Source organism: Petaurus breviceps, unplaced genomic scaffold (genome assembly GCF_028583685.1).
Source record: "Petaurus breviceps papuanus isolate PSGF00001 unplaced genomic scaffold, PetGlider_PUasm1.0 118, whole genome shotgun sequence".
Classification (NCBI taxonomy): domain Eukaryota; kingdom Metazoa; phylum Chordata; class Mammalia; order Diprotodontia; family Petauridae; genus Petaurus; species Petaurus breviceps.
Genome location: NW_027185616.1, coordinates 10,410,312 through 10,425,638, shown reverse-complemented (window position 1 = coordinate 10,425,638; position 15,327 = coordinate 10,410,312). Strand labels below are relative to the sequence as shown.

The 15,327-nt window shown below is 40.8% G+C and overlaps 1 protein-coding gene across 14 annotated transcripts in view; it reads left to right on the top strand.

Moving 5' to 3' along the window:
- The first annotated feature begins 13,278 nt into the window (after nt 1-13,278).
- Nucleotides 13,279-15,327, top strand: part of MRTFB (myocardin related transcription factor B) — a 297,682-nt gene continuing 295,633 nt past the window's right edge. For 6 of the 14 annotated variants that reach the window (XM_069086102.1, XM_069086111.1, XM_069086112.1 and 3 more), the window contains exon 1: nt 13,631-13,723. The gene's annotated coding sequence lies outside the window, so the exon portion shown is untranslated. Of the gene's footprint in view, nt 13,352-13,630; nt 13,787-15,327 lie in introns of those variants that run through there. The other 8 variants (XM_069086078.1, XM_069086082.1, XM_069086103.1 and 5 more) reach the window with 5 other exon arrangements.

Below are 15,327 nucleotides of genomic sequence, written 5' to 3'. Positions count from 1 at the left end.
GGCCTTAGACACTTGACACACTAATCCTGTGACCTTGGGCAAGTCACTTAATCCCAACTACCCTTCCTCCTCCTCCAAAAAGCAAAAAAAAAAAAAAATGCAGCAATCTTTTAGCTCCTAGAAAGAAAAAAAGAGCAATCTAGTTCATTATTTTTGTTTTTATTATATTAGAGAAGCCAAAAGTCTGTTCCTCTGAGCTTATGCTACTCCTAAGGCAAGCAATGTAGGCTACCTTTGGGTTGACCCAGACTAGAAAGACTTATTATATGCCCACTATGTGCCAAGTACTATACTGAGCACAGGAGATACAAGGAAAGACAAAAGACAGTTCCCTTCCTCAAGGAGATCACAACCTAATGAGGGAGACACCAAACAAACAACTACGTGCAAACCAATTATGTACAGGATAAGTAGGAAATAATCAACAGAGGGAAGTTAATAAAATCAAGAGGAATTAGGAAAGATTTCCTGTTGAAGCTTCCTTTAGAAGGTGGGATTTTAGGTGGGATGCCAGGGGAGCTAGTAAGTGAAGGTCTGTTTCACTGGATCAAAGAATACATGGGAGTGCCTTCAAGAGATGTGGTAAGAGTAAAATCAACAGCTTTGGCAACATATTGGACAGGCTTTGAGCCTGAGGAACTAGGAGGGTGGCGCAGTTCTCAGCAGTAATAAAGAGTTAAGAAAGGATGGAGGGTTTGGAAGAAAGATAAAGAGTTCAGTTTGGGACATGTTGAGTTTAAGATTTCCATAGGACGTCTAACTAATAGATACTTGGAGATATAAGACTGGAGATCAACAGAGAGGTCAGAACAAGACAAACACCTTTGAGAATGATCAGTATTCAGATAATAACTGAATCCATAGGAGATGAGATCACCAAATGAAATAGTATAAAGAGGACCCAAGACAGAGAGAGTCCTGTGGAATACCCACAGTTAGTTGCTGTTTGTCCTTCATTTTGAAAAGGACCAATGACATCAGAGGGTGATGTCCTGACTTGCACATAATTTGAATTTAAGTGAGGCAGAGTTGCACAAAATCATCAGCTTCACTCTCTCTTCCAGGGTCATCAAAATCCAGTGGCAAGACAAAAGTCAAGACTACTGGTAATGGCCCAGGATGCAGTGGAGGACCTTGGCATCTTCCATGTCTGACCAAGCTCTAACTCTCCACAGTGCCTGCTTCAGCTGCATTGTGGCCTTTGGAATAAATTGTTCTCATCTAATAGTATACTTTGATCTGCATTCAGACTCCATTGGTTCTTTCTCTGGATGTGGATAGAATTTTCCATCGTGAATCTTTTGGAATTGTCTTGGGTCATTGTATTGCTGAGAAGAGCTAAGTTGATCATAGTTGATCAGTAGATGGTCTGCACAAGGAGTTTAGCTACACAAGGGAGGGGAGATATAGATTAATAGTTATTAGAGATGGAATGATCAAGGCAGGGTTTCTTGAAGATGGGGGAGACATGGGCATGTTTGTAGACAGTAGGAAAGCAACCAGCAGACAAAGATAGATTGAAGATAACTGAAAAAGTGAGGAGAATAGAGGGGACAATCAGCTGGAGAAGATGGGATGAAATGGTATCATTGTACTTGTACAATGGTATCACTTGTATAGAGGTGTTTGCCTTGGTAAGGAGAAGGGCCACTTCTTCCCAAGAAACAGGGGAGAAGGAGTAGATAGTAGCAGAAGGCATCTGAATGTTATAAGATGAGGAGGAGGAGAACTGGAAACTTTCTGTCAGTGCCTCAGTTGTTTTTAGTGATGTATGAGGCAAAGTTCTCAGCAGAAAGGGAGGGAGGAGAGGAGCCACCAGAGGTTTGAGGAGAAACGAAAAGGTTTGGAAGAGCTGCTATGATGAATAGAATAATGAGTCTATTAATAATGTGTAAAAGAATTGCCTAGCAGCATTGAGGGTCTTGTTGAGATTATGTCACATAAACTTGTAGTGGACATATTGAGGACAATTGCATGATTTTCTCCACCTTTGTTCAATAGCACATGTATAGGAGAAAAAGGAGTGGATAATAGTAGGAATCCAAGGCTGAGGCTTGGCAGGACACAATCAGTGATATGGTAAGAGGGTAAGGGACACAGAAGAATAAGACAGTATAGAGCTATACTTGTTCATTGAGTGTTTAAGGGAGAGCCTATATGTATTTTTTTAAGCAATTGGGGTTAAGTAACTTGCTCAAGGTTACACGGCCAGGTGTTTCTGGGTGGGTAATAAATGCCTGAGCCCGGATTCAATCCCCAGGTCATCCCGAGACTGGGGCCGGTGCTCTTACTCGCTGTGCTACCTGGTTGCCCCGAGCCTATATGTATTTTGAAGTCTCCTAGTATGAAGGTAGAAGTTGAAGGGGAAAGACTGTCAGGAAGGTACTCAAAGAATTGAGGAAAGTCTTCATTTAACATGTCAATTTCCAGCAGAGCCCAGCACTCTTGGGAGAATTCAAAGAAATAAGGAGACAAAGATGCTCAAGTTGATAGCCATCTAATGGAAGAGGTACAAAATCAACCAGAAAATTGAATTCAGTAGACATTTAAAAAAATTTTAGTTGTTTAAAGTTTTGTTACTTTTTATTTGTTTTATTAAAAAACATTTTGGGGCAGCTAGGTGGCACAGTGAATAGAGTACAGGCCCTGGAGTCAGGAGAACCTGAGTTCAAATGCTGCCTCAGACACTTAACACTTACTAGCCATGTGACCTTGGGCAAGTCACTTAACCCCAATTTCCCTGCCCTCCAAAAAGCAAAAAAAAAATTTTTTTTAAACAAAAAAAGCATTTTGTTTTTACACCAGATATTACTCAACCACTGTACCCCTATTGAAACCTCCCTCATAATAAAGAGTTAAACAAAATGAACCAATGCAACCACATCTGACAATGTACACAATAGTAAACTCAGGTCTTCCTAACTCCAGGCCCAGTGCTTTATCCACTGAGCCATCTACTTACCCCTAATATTCTGCTGTACCCCCTTTGTACCCCTTTCCCCATTGAAAGGACAGAAAATGTATCTTTATGTATTCTCCTAGACTAAGATTAGTCATTGAATTTAACATGAGAGCAACTACTTTTTGGAATTATTTTTATTTACATTAGAGTCATCTATGAATATATAGTCTCTTGGTTCTTCCTTTGCTCTTTAATAAATCTTGCCATGTCATAAGTCTTGCCATATTTCTCTTCTCGATAATATTCCATTACATTTATAGTCTGGTAGCCGTTTTTTTTGTGTAAGGTGGAAAAATACACTGGATGGATTACTATAGAAAGGAGGAGCAGGAATCATCTCCCCATCCTCTGGTTCTTACCCTTGCACTGTGGGCCTTCCCAGTCTTGTCCAATCACTCCCCTTTTCCTACCCTGACCTGGAATTATCTGCTGTCTAGTCAGCATAATCAGATCTACCCATCCAGAAGTATTTTCCTCCACATGCATAGAGTAGAACAATGGAGAAGGTAGTGGCTGGACAGCCTGACCCTCTCCAGATAGCAATATAAATTGACTTGCTTTATCTAAGGAAAACTCTGGATTCAGCTTTTATCCCACTTTAAGAGATTTATTTTTTAAAAATACACATTTTTTAAAAGATCAATAGTTCTCTTTCATATAAACTCTGAAGCCTTCTTGGGGTTCATTCCCCCAAACCCCTCCAGTGGAGACAAAATCCTGTTGATATAGAGGGTATGTGTTTGTTATTCCTTTCTGAATATTGTGACAATCACTATTCCTCTTTTGGAGCTCCTTGTTCAAAAATAAGGAAACATGAAAACCAGGAACAACCAAACTTTATCTAGTCAGTATTTGACCTGAGTAAACAGAAATTATAAATGTAACTTTAAAGAATGGAAAATTTTAAAGATATGCTCCATTGGACCAAACAGAAGAGAGATCTTTACAAACTGCTTTATAAAACAGTCAGACCAATTCACAGCACCACCAATAATATATTAATATGCCTGTCTTCCAAAGCCCCTCCAATACTATTTCTGTCTTTTATAATTTTTGACAGTTTGAGAAGTATGAGATAAAAATATTGGAGTTGGTTTAATTTGAATTCCTACTATTAGTGGTTTGGAGCATTTTATCTTAGAGTTAATTATTTTTTTCTTTGAACAATTTTTGTTCATATCTATGGTTACATCTTACATAAGATAACATATTCGATGACAAACTTTGGTAGACTTGGCTCCTCTCAGCCATGCAAGGTTCTAAGATAACTCCAAAAGGTTCATGATGGAAAATGATAATCACATCTAGAGAAAGAATTATGGAGTATCAATGCAGATTGAAACACATGATTTGCTCTCTCCTTCTCTCTCTCTCACTTTTGTTTTGTTTTGTTTCTTCTTTCTCATGGTTAATTCCATTGGTTATAATTCTTCTCTACAACATGACCAATGTGAAAATATGTTTCATATGAATGTATATGTAGACCCTATATCAGATTGCACTCTGCCTTAGGGAATGAATGTTGTAAACTAAAAAATAAGTAAATTAAAAAAAATTCCATCTCCCATCTTCATACATTCTCACAAGTCATCCTCCTTTCCTGGAATGCATATATTTGCCACATATTTATGTGTTTAGCCAACACAGTGGGTAGAGAGTTGGGCCAGGAATCAGGAAGACTCATCTTCATGAGTTCAAATCTGGTCTCAGACATTTACTAGCTGGCTAAATCTGGCTAAATCCCTCAACCCTGTTTGCCTCAGGAAATGGCCAACCACTCCAGGTATCTTTGCCAAGAAAACACCAAATGGGGTCATGAAGAGTTCGACATGACTGAAATGACAGAACAACAATGACAACAAACATAGGTTAAAATCCTGACTTTCTACTTCCTACTTGAGTGAACCTTAAATCACTTACGTCTCCAGGTCTCAGTTTCCTCATGTGTAAAATGAAGGAGCTGAACCAGAGAGTTTTGAATGTGTCTTCCAACACTGATAATCCATGCAAATTTGACAACAGGAAAAAAAAACTTTCAAGAATATGGAAAAACATCTTAAGTGGGAACGTCTTAAGTGAGGGTTTTTCCTGAATTGGTCCAAAACCAGTAAATATAACTGTGGTGATTTGAGAGGATGACATGAATCTGTCATGCCATGAATCTGCCAATAATAATACCTCCACTGCCATGGCACCTAACATGTCCATGATTAGTCATTTCCTTAGTTTAAAGCATTGTCTCCAGCAGGTGCCTATCAAAATATTCACTATTTGAAAGAAGATAACACATTAGCAGCTCTTAATATAGAATAGTTTACCAGATCAGTTAGCTGCTAGCTAGAAGAGAGCAGAAACTGAACAGAGGAGACACAAGATAGGTGTGTTTTAATGCAGTAGCAGCAGTTATTGTGAGTTAAGATGGCGTATGTAATGGGGGATTATTGGCAGAAACATCTCTTACACACCTTTGCATCCCCTGCAGTCCTTTCCTTGGACCACTCCATGGAATTGACCTCACTTTCTCTTGTATGATAGCTGTTTGTGTGTACATATCTTTACCCTGTGCCACTGTAACTTCCTTGGAAACAGGACTCTGGTCTTATTTATCTTTTCATCTCTAGCCCCTAGTACACACAATCGATGCCTTAGAGATGTCTCGACTAGAAAAGCAAGACCCAGAAGCAAACAAATATAGTAGCCCAGTGTGTGATAATCCTAAGAATGCAAACTGCTACATTAGACTCCCCTTTAAACAAGAATTGTGGAGAAAACAGGAAAACAGTTTTAGCAGAAAAAACAGTATATACACAGACAGACAGACAGATAGATAAATGGACAAACAGATAAAGGTATGTATGCATGTTATTATTTTTCCTTTGTTTGGAAAAGGATCAATCACATCAGGGGGTGACGTCCTGACTTGCACCTGATTTGAATTTAAGTGAGGCAGAGTTGCACAGAATCATCTGCCTCACTCTCTCTTCCAAAGCCATTAAAGTGCAGTGACAAGACAAAAGTCAGGACTACTGGCAGTGGTCCAGGATGCAGAGGATGACTGTGACATCTTCCATGTCTGAGCAAGCTCAAAGGGCTCCACAGTGCCTGCTCCAGCTGCCTTCATGGCTTTGGAATAAATTGCTCTCATCCACCCATTCTATCAAGGGAAGCCTTTACATGTTTGGTGTAGCCATCTCCCTACCTCACCAGGGAGTTTGAGGCTTGTCAGTTACCCTCAACCTGGTTTAGCCCATCTGTTGAAATGGTTTTGCTGGAATGTGGCCACTTCACATGCTACAGTTGCTACAGCTTCTTGGAGCCACAAGTGAGAGTTAAGTGGCAGGTAGACACCAAAGGTTGATTAATAGCCCTGAAAAGGACTTGGCAAACCTTCACACCTGAGGTGCTAGCCCTCCCTGAACACCTCATACACCCCTTACACACATATACACATACACACATACATACATACATACAATAAACTGCAAATGTTTAAACAACCAAAACATATAAGGAACCATAAAGAATTAGATGGGAAAAGGACATATCTTCTGCAACTCCAATTAAAGAAGAATTCATAAGTAAAAATGTGATAGAAGTAATCGCAAAAACCAAAATAGGCAATTTTGGTTATATCGAATTTAAAAGACTTTATTCAAACAAAATTAATGCTTACTACAGCTAAAATGTGATTCTATCAAAATTAGAAACTGTCCTGGTATCAAATATTTCAGATTAAGACAATTTGTTCCAAAGGCCATAAAGGCAGCTGGAGCAGGCACCGTGAAGCTTGGTCAGACATGGAAGATGCCATAGTCATCCTCTGCATCCTGGGCCATTGCCAGTAGTCCTGACTTTTGTCTTGCCACTGCACTTTGATGGTTTTGGAAGAGTGAGTGAGGCAGATGATTCCGTGAAAGTCTACCTCACTTAAATCCAAACCATGTGCAAGTCAGGACGTCATCCCCTGATGTGATTGATCCTTTTCCAAACAAAGGAAAAATAATAACATGCATACATACATACGTACATACACACACCTCTACCTGTTCATCTATCTGTGTATATAAAATTCTGGATTACATTTGTTTTCTGCTAAAACTGTTTTCCTGTTTTCTCCACAATTCTTGTTTAAAGGGGAGTCTAATGTAGCAGTTTGCCTTCTTAGGATTATCACACACTGGGCTACTATATTCGTTTGCTTCTGGGTCTTGCTTTTCTAGTCGAGACATCTCTAAGATTGTGTGTACTAGGGGCTAGAGATGAAAAGATAAATAAGACCAGAGTCCTGTTTCCAAGGAAGTTACAGTGGCACAGGGTAAAGATATGTACACACAAACAGCTATCATACAAGAGAAAGTGAGGTCAATTCCATGGAGTGGTCCAAGGAAAGGACTGCAGGGGATGCAAAGGTGTGTAAGAGATGTTTCTGCCAATAATCCCCCATTACATACGCCATCTTAACTCACAATAACTGCTGCTACTACATTAAAACACACCTATCTTGTGTCTCCTCTGTTCAGTTTCTGCTCTCTTCTAGCTAGCAGCTAACCGATCTGGTAAACTATTCTATATTAAGAGCTGCTAATGTGTTATCTTCTTTCAAATAGTGAGTATTTTGATAGGCACCTGCTGGAGACAATGCTTTAAACTAAGGAAATGACTAATCATGGACATGTTAGGTGCCATGGCAGTGGAGGTATTATTATTGGCAGATTCATGGCATGACAGATTCATGGCATCCTCTCAAATCACCACAGTTATATTTACTGGTTTTGGACCAATTCAGGAAAAACCCTCACTTAAGACGTTCCCACTTAAGATGTTTTTCCATATTCTTGAAAGTTCTTTTTTTCCTGTTGTCAAATTTGCATGGATTATCAGTGTTGGAAGACACATTCAAAACTCTCTGGTTCAGCTCCTTCATTTTACACATGAGGAAACTGAGACCTGGAGACGTAAGTGATTTAAGGTTCACTCAAGTAGGAAGTAGAAAGTCAGGATTTTAACCTATGCTTGTCGTCATTGCTGTTCTGTCATTTCAGTCATGTCGAACTCTTCATGACCCCATTTGGCGTTTTCTTGGCAAAGATACCTGGAGTGGCTGGCCATTTCCTGAGGCAAACAGGGTTGAGGGATTTAGCCAGATTTAGCCAGCTAGTAAATGTCTGAGACCAGATTTGAACTCATGAAGATGAGTCTTCCTGATTCCTGGCCCAACTCTCTACCCACTGTGTTGGCTAAACACATAAATATGTGGCAAATATATGCATTCTAGGAAAGGAGGATGACTTGTGAGAATGTATGAAGATGGGAGATGGAATTTTTTTTAAATTTACTTATTTTTTAGTTTACAACATTCAGTCCCATAAGCTTTTGGGTTTTACGCTTTCTCCTCTTCCCTCCCTCCGCTATCCCCAAGACAGAGTGCAATCTGATATAGGCTCTATATATACATTCATAAGAAACATATGTTCACATTAGTCATGTTGTAGAGAAGAATTATAACCAATAGAATGAACCATGAGAAAGAAGAAACAAAACAAAACGAAAGTGAGAGAGAGAGAAGGAGAGAGAGAGAGCAAATCATGTGTTTCAATCTGCATTGATACTCCATAATTCTTTCTCTGGATGTGATTAGCATTTTCCATCAAGAACCTTTTAGCGTTGTCTTAGAACCTTGCATCGCTGAGAAGAGCCAATATCAAAGTTAGTCATCACACAATGTGGCTGTTACTGTGTACAGTGTTCTCCTGGTTCTGCTCCCCTTACCCAGCATCAGTTCATATACGTCTTACCAGGTTTTTCTGAAGTCTGCCTGCTCATCATTTCTTATAGCACAAAAGTATTCCATTACTTTCATATACCACAACTTGTTCGGCTGTTCCCCAATTGATGGGCATCTCTATTCCAATTCTTCGCCACCACAAAAAGAGCTGCTATAAACGTTTTTGTACATGTGGGTCCTTTTCCCATTTTTATGATCTCTTTGGGATTGAGCCCTCGATGTGGTATTGCTGGGTCAAAGGGCATGCATATTTTTATAGCCCTTTGGGCATAGTTCCAAATTGCTCTCCAAAATGGTTGGATCAGTTCACAAATGGGAGATGGAATGTTGATGTGGGAGTTGATCCAATATTGTTTCTTTTTAAATTATATTTTTGCTTTAAAAATAATTTTAGATATTTGTTCTTTTTTTTCTCTCTACTTTTTAGAGAGTAAGTTGGAGGGGCTAAAGGCGTTTATAAAAATCAAATTAGGCATGAGACATTATACCTGTTAGGGGTAAGTGTAAGTAGAAGGGTCACATACCCCCCTTTTTTGGGCATGTAGAATCAAAACGATTTCACCTATTTGGATGTGGGAGGTGAAGGAGATGGTTAATTAAAACATTATTGAGTTTATAAAACTAGGTCACTGAAAGGATGGGATATCCCATCCTTTCAATAAGTTAGTTTGGAGGAGGGGTGGTTCAAGAGGGAAGATTTCTGTTTTAGACAGAAGATGGCTCAAGCCATTCAATGAAAGTCAGAGTGACTTGGGTTTTGAGGTGAAGTCAAATAGCTCTATTTAAAACACAATGAGTTTTTTTTAAACCTGTCTTTTCAGAGCTATATTCCAAGAAATCAAAAATGAAAACCAGGAAGGACAAAAAGTAAATTGGGGGAAGTAAATTGGAGTTGGAAGAGATCTGAGGCAGGGAGAAAAATCAGGAGGCCATTGCAAGAGTCTAGGCACAAGGTGAATTCTACTGAATTAAGGTGGCAGTTGTAAGTAGAGAGAAGAGGTCAAAGCTGTATGTAAAGTACCTACAAAGAAAGTAGAGGGGACACCAGCAACTAATTGAATTATGACCAGTTTTCTTATAGGAGATGATATTTGAGCTGAATTTTGAAGAAAGCTAAAGATTTCATAAGGTAGAAGTGAGGAGGGAATGCATTCCAGGCACAGGGGACAGCTTGTACTGACCTTTGAGATGGAAAATGGAATGCTTTGTATGGAAAACATCAAGTAAGCTAGTCTGGCTGGAAGTCTTTCCAGTAATTTAGCATTGAAAGGGGGTGGAGGAAAGATTTAGATTGATAGCTAATGGCCAAGGAAGGGGTCAAGTGGAAGTTTTTAAAAGATAGGGTAGATTAAAGAAGTTCATGGAGAAGGATCTGATAGGGAGGATGAAGAGGAATCTGAATCATAGGGATTTAGGAAGTAGGAGACTGAAATTTGCTAGTTATAGGGCAGAGGAAAGTACCAGTTGATATCTGGCTTTTCAGTGGATGAGAGTAGGGAACTGCTCTCCATGGTAATGGATGTCAGGAAGGTCATGTAGTCAGAGCATTTACTTCACACCAACATTGTGTGGTAGGTAGTATAAAGAATTCTCTTTAAAGTGCAAACTACCACGGAGTCATGCATTTTTTTCCACTGGGTTCAGTCACCACAGTATACCAGTACTTGAACAGATGTGTTTTTTCTCAGGGATCAGCACAAGCTGGAGGAGAGGATGCCTTAGAAGGGAAAAAGAGTTGGTTTAGGAAGCAGACAGCATAGTTTTAAAACTGCTTTGACATTAAAATGAGGGGAATGGACTAGTAATAATAATAATAGCTAGTTTTAGAGAGTATTTTAAGGTGTGCTACCTATGTTAATTCATTTGATCCTCACAACTCTTATTTTTAGACGACTATTTTAGGTACTTTTTAAATTTCCTTTTTACAGATGTGGAAACTGAAGCTGAGAAAGATTAGGCTACTTGCCCAGGGCCACTGTGCTAGTAAGTATCTGAGAACTGACTCCAAGGGTAGTGCTCTATCCACTGTACCTCTAGATAACAACATTGCCCCTCAGGCTCCTTGTGTACTTAAGTCCCATAGACAATGACGTTTGTTTCACAGAAATTTCAGAAAGACCATAGTAAACATCTGGTCCGAGCAGTATCTCAACAAATCTCCATTTTGCATTAGACTCCATTAGACAAGTGCTCACTCATTTTAGTTTTAAAGCCCTTCAATGAAGAAGAATCACAATGATTTTCCATTTCACTTCTGCTGGGCAGTTTTTTCTTATATGGAATCTAAATTTATATGTTTGCAAATTCTACCCTTTATTACTAGTTCTGCTTTCTGGGGCCAAGCAGAAAAAGCTGCATCCCTCTTCTATGTGATAGCCCTTCAAATACTTGAAGAAAATCTGTATAGCCTTCTTAAATGTCATTGGGGGTGTTAGGGGAGAGAGACTAAGGGAAGTGGAGTCAGTGAAGGCTTGATTTAGCCCTGTGGTGATGAGATTAGAGGAGGTAAGTTTAACCTGTGAGGGACGTTTCATTCTTAGAGAGTTGAAATCCGGCAGAATAGCAGATGCAGAGTAGAGTGCTCTGGGCTAGGACTTCTTAAGCCTTTTCCACTCTCAACCCCTTTTCATCTGAGAAATTTTTACACAAATTTTTACACAAATATGGGTATATAAAATAAGTATAGAAATCAAACATTTACTGGTAATAAGCCATAAAGAAATTTATTTTAAAACAATTCTTTCCACATTTATTATTTACATATATACATTTATTATTTAAGGTGAAAACAAATTTGCATACTGAGATGGATGTGTTTGTTTAGTTTTACATAAAAATTAAGTCTTAGAGGAATATTTGATACTGTAGGACACAGCATCTTCAACATTTTTTTCAATTAATTGATATCTTTTTTTTTTATAATCATCAATGCTGAGAATTCCACTTTGCATAAATACATAATACAAAATGGCAGAAGCATATTTAGGACCACTTCAGAAATTATTGGAAATTCTGTCCTAATCCCAAACTAAAATTCATTTAATGCTTTTGTATGTACAGTAAAAACACTGCAATGTTTCTGGCAGTGCATATATTGTGTGTTCAGAACTAAGGCTGTGGTGACAGTTGCTCAAATGCAACATGGGCAAGGGCTGCCAGAAACACTTCAGATTCATTACCTGTTTGATTTTTAATTAATTTTTGGTCGTTGCACATTCAGAAACCTTTTACTGTTGCCAAATTTTTCATGACCCCCATATTCAGTTATGCAACCCCATGTGGGGTTGAGACCCATAGTTAAAAAAGCACTGCCAAGCTTTCCTACCATTATTTGCATTTTCCCTGTATCTGGAATGTCTTCCAATCATCTTTTTGTTTGTTGAATTTCTATCCAAATCAATTTGTCACCTCCATAAAATCTTTCCTGATCCTTTTAGTTAATGTTTTAGTGGGTACCTTTAGTCTCACAAACCCCTTTATTTTGCACCTGTCTAAATGCATATTTTGCATTGTGATTATCTGTGTACTGATCATAGCCCCTAATTAAACTATAAACTTCATGAAGTTAATGACACATAAAATTTGCTGACATCTAGCCTTATGTCTAGAATTGGTATTTAATGCTCCTTGAATTGAATTAAATTATAAATCTATGATGAACATTTTCATTTATTAAAAGTATATTAAAAGAACATCAAAAAACTAAAAGAACATTCTGGTAACTTGGGAGGGAAGGTCACAGTAATCTGCGAGCTAAACTCTGAGAAAAAGCAAAGACTTCATTTACTTAGAATGTTCAGTTCTTCTAGGTAACAGCTAGCATATATTAAGTATTATTATTATTATTATTATATAATTATTATATATTAAGTATATTTCCTGATTCTGTGGAAAGGGGTAATTTCTGCAACAGCTAATAATGAAAGGAGATGTTACATTAAAATCAAGGACTATTTGTTTGGCTCAGATGTTTTAGGTGCAGGGGCAGTCTTGTTCTGAGAAAGGGGAATGGAAAAACTCTCCTATAAGGTCCCATATTGAATGCTTATGGAAAGCAATCAAGAAGAAAGACCTATGCATGGAAATTTAGGATTTAAATCAAGGTTAAATCCGTCGCATATTTTATTTGTGCTAATGGTGGAGTGAGAAGTGACTGAGCAATGTATCCGCAGCTCTGTTAGTATTCTATCAGTCCTTAAAGTCGGTAGGGAAGGAGCTCTCAATCTTAACATTTTTGTCATGAATCCCTTTTGACAGTAGGAAAGTAAAGCTTGCAGATTCTTCTCAGAAACACGTTTTTAAACAATTGAAGGAAATGCTACATTTCACTTAGAGTTTGGTGAAAACAAGAATGTATCTTTTTCCGTCCACGCTCGGTGCGCGGACTCCAGGTGAAGAACCTCTGCGGTGGGACACAGGTGTGGGCATCCCGCACCCAGGTGATCACACCTTCTCACGCTCTCTTAGAATCCCGAGCTTTACAGCTACACCCACGCACCTATCGCCCCCACCCAGCTGCCTCCGCCCCCCCCCCCAGGGCGGGGCAAACGGCGAAAGGGGGCGGGCAAACCCCACACCGCGTGCACCTGCGCTCCCACTTTCTCGTGAGTTGCGGGTGGGTGGGCAGGGAGATGATGACCCGTGGCCACTGGGATGTAAAGAAGGAAGAGGGAGGGAGGCAGTGGAGGCAAAACCCTGGGGGCAGGGAAGGAGAGGAAGGGTCATTAGAGAAGGAAAACTGTCTGTGGGTGTGGGGTCGGTGCGTGGACTCTGCCCCCTGGGCCATACACGGTGGAGGACCGCGGGCGGCGAGAAGTCCCGGGTGCCGCCCACTACGCCGGGGACGCCTCAGCTGGGCCTGGGGGAAGGCGGGGGGGGGCCGATGGGAGACCCGGGAGGCAGCGGAGGGAGGAGGGGGGAAGTCTCGCGAGATCCCGCGGCGGCGACGGCGGCGTCGGCCGGGGGTGGCCGGGGAGGTGAGTTGGAGGCGGCGGTGGCGGCGAAAGGCTGGGGAGGGGGCGAGCGGCGCGGCGCGGGAGGTGCGCGGGGGTTCTCGCGGTCCGTGGCCTAGGGGGCGCCGGGGGAGGGGTGTAGGCGTGGGCGTGTGTGGGGGGACAATTGCTCCGCTTCCCTCGTGGCGGGGCCGCCCTCCGCCCCCACTCGGGTCCCCTCCCTCCTTCCGTTTCTCCCTCTTTTCCTCCCTCCCTCGGTGTCTGCGGGACCCTGAGACGGGGCGCTGCCCCCAGCATCCCCCCTCCTCTTGCACCCCGCGCCCCGGGGCCCGGGCCTTCCCCTTCAGTGCCTGGGTGCTGCCGACACCCCGTCTGAAGGGGGGGAAGGGGGGCTCCCAGCAACGGGGCAGCCCCCCAGCCACCTTAAACCTTAAACCAGCTCGGTGAGGGTCAGAAACTTCTCTGGTCAGTGACTCACGGCGGCCTTAATATTGTCGGAGATGCGGACTCGGACGTAAGATTTCACTGGCACAGGGAACTCCTTGGTGAGGAAACTCCCTCTTCCAGTGCAGGTCGGCACCTTCCCTGCAACATTTGTGTGTATTTATTATATGTGCATTTGCAAACACACACACACACCTATTTTTCTATGGAGTCTTAAGTTACCAAGTCACACTGTGGCTTGAAGTGGAGTTGAACACAGGTCTTTCTGGCTCCAAGGCCATCCTGGATCAAGCGTTATTACGGTCATAACTATTAACTTTATGGGCAATGCTCGCGGTCATTTCATCCGTTGCACTACGGAGAATTGACTCTGGGCAGGACGGGTAGCAGCTGCACAGGATTATGTCCAGGTTGCTTGCTCACAGGTAGTTAGTTCACTTGTCCTCAACAAGCAACCAGGGTCTGAAAGCGGCTTCTTTTATCTGACCTAGGTTCTTTGAAATACAGCTAAAATCATACCAATATTGGCTTTCCTTGCCTTCCGCCCTAACCACCCGCCCCCCATGGGGCACTTACCGGGGAGATTAAGTAGAAGTAAGTGGAGGAGACTTGTAGAGAATTGTTGGTGATTTTGATGCCTGGGACTTGGAGGAAGGGAGGCTATAAAGTGGAATTCTACAGAAGCCCCCAGCAAATGAATTTGAAAAATTTGCCAGCTTTTTTCCTATCTTTTGAATAACCTTTACCTCAATTATATGTTCTCTTTTAGTTAGGGGACAACAGAAGAGAATTGAACTGGCTTCTTAAGAGTAATTTAAAAAAAAAATCACCATGATCAAAAGGCTCACATAAATATTCAAAAATTGTTTATGGACTCCTTTTCTGTTGCCTCCATGGGGCAGACTTAGAAAAGGCCCATTTTTGTACATTGACAAAATGTGTACTGGTATCTACCGTAGAGACTGGAAAGTTATCTCCTATAGCGTTTGACTTAGTGGAAACCCATTCGTTAATTGATGTTAAGTATTTTGACACTTAAGTGATTGGAGATAGAGCAAGGAAAGAACCAGAATATAAAATTTAAATTGTCAGGTTAAAATCCAGATTGATGCAATTGCATATTTTAAAGATTGTGCCCTAGTGAATGCAACAAATTAAAGTTCTTTAGTCTTTCCTGGCTTTGT